Source organism: Octopus bimaculoides, chromosome 14 (genome assembly GCF_001194135.2).
Source record: "Octopus bimaculoides isolate UCB-OBI-ISO-001 chromosome 14, ASM119413v2, whole genome shotgun sequence".
Classification (NCBI taxonomy): domain Eukaryota; kingdom Metazoa; phylum Mollusca; class Cephalopoda; order Octopoda; family Octopodidae; genus Octopus; species Octopus bimaculoides.
Genome location: NC_068994.1, coordinates 29,172,961 through 29,174,142, shown reverse-complemented (window position 1 = coordinate 29,174,142; position 1,182 = coordinate 29,172,961).

The window sequence follows — 1,182 nt, the reverse complement described above, 5'->3', positions numbered from 1 at the left end:
ATAATTAATAAAAAAAAAAATGGAGAGAAAAAACAACAAAAAATAAAACCATGCAAGAATGTGGTACATACAAAGTATTAATAAGACTTTCAGAGAAGGAAAGAAAGAGTGGTTGTTTTACATTTCGAGCAAAGCTCTTCTTCAGAAACAGGAAACATAGGAAAGTTCAAAAGAAAAGAAAGAAGGAGGTAAAAAATCACAAAGAGTGAGAAAGAAAGAGATACGGAGAGTGAGAGAGCACTTCTCATTAGAACCCAATAAGGTTTGAAAATAAATTAAAGTCATTCATCATTTTCTTCAGTCTGCAGAGTAGTTAAATTTGTCTTATTTGTGTCTACTACATCAGTTAGATATATTATATAATACTTTGGTACTGTTTTGAGATCTTTGTTGACAGACAGACAGACAGAGATATTAAATAAAGTGTGAAATACTTTATGCAAATTAGTAGCTCCAGATCTCTGAAGCTACTGGATTTGTTGGCTACTTCCTTCTCTAGAATTGGTCAAATGATGAAGTCACTTCAGATGAGAACTGAATACAGTTAAAAAAAAATTGATCAAGGTTGTTCAATCTACGTAGATATAGTTAAATTTGCCCAGTTTGTATGTCAATTTTATAAGTTTATATATATATATAAATATATATATATATATATATATACTCACACACAAAATTATATATACAGCAGTATAGAAACACATATACATTCATACATTTTAATAACACACAATCATTTAACTCTATGCAACGATGTATGTGTAGGAATCAATAAATGCACACATGAAGTATGCTACATACATACACACATTTATGTACATATACATATATATATACACACACACACATATATATATATGTCTGTATGGGTACACACACAAGCACAGAACACTCATACACCCATACACATTCAATAAATACAAAAAAGAATTCAGGTCTTTCTAGAAAAATCATTAAAACTAACCCACCATCACTTCCTTGAAATTTCAACAGCCTACAAAACATCCCTTAAATGGAAATATCCCAAATTTCTATGAATATTATTATAATTGGGAGTGGATAGAATGGTACATTGCTGTGAGTGTGCGTGTGTGTACATATTTATATATAAAGAGAGAGTGGGGGATGGATATATATATATATATATATATATATATATATATATATATATATATATATATA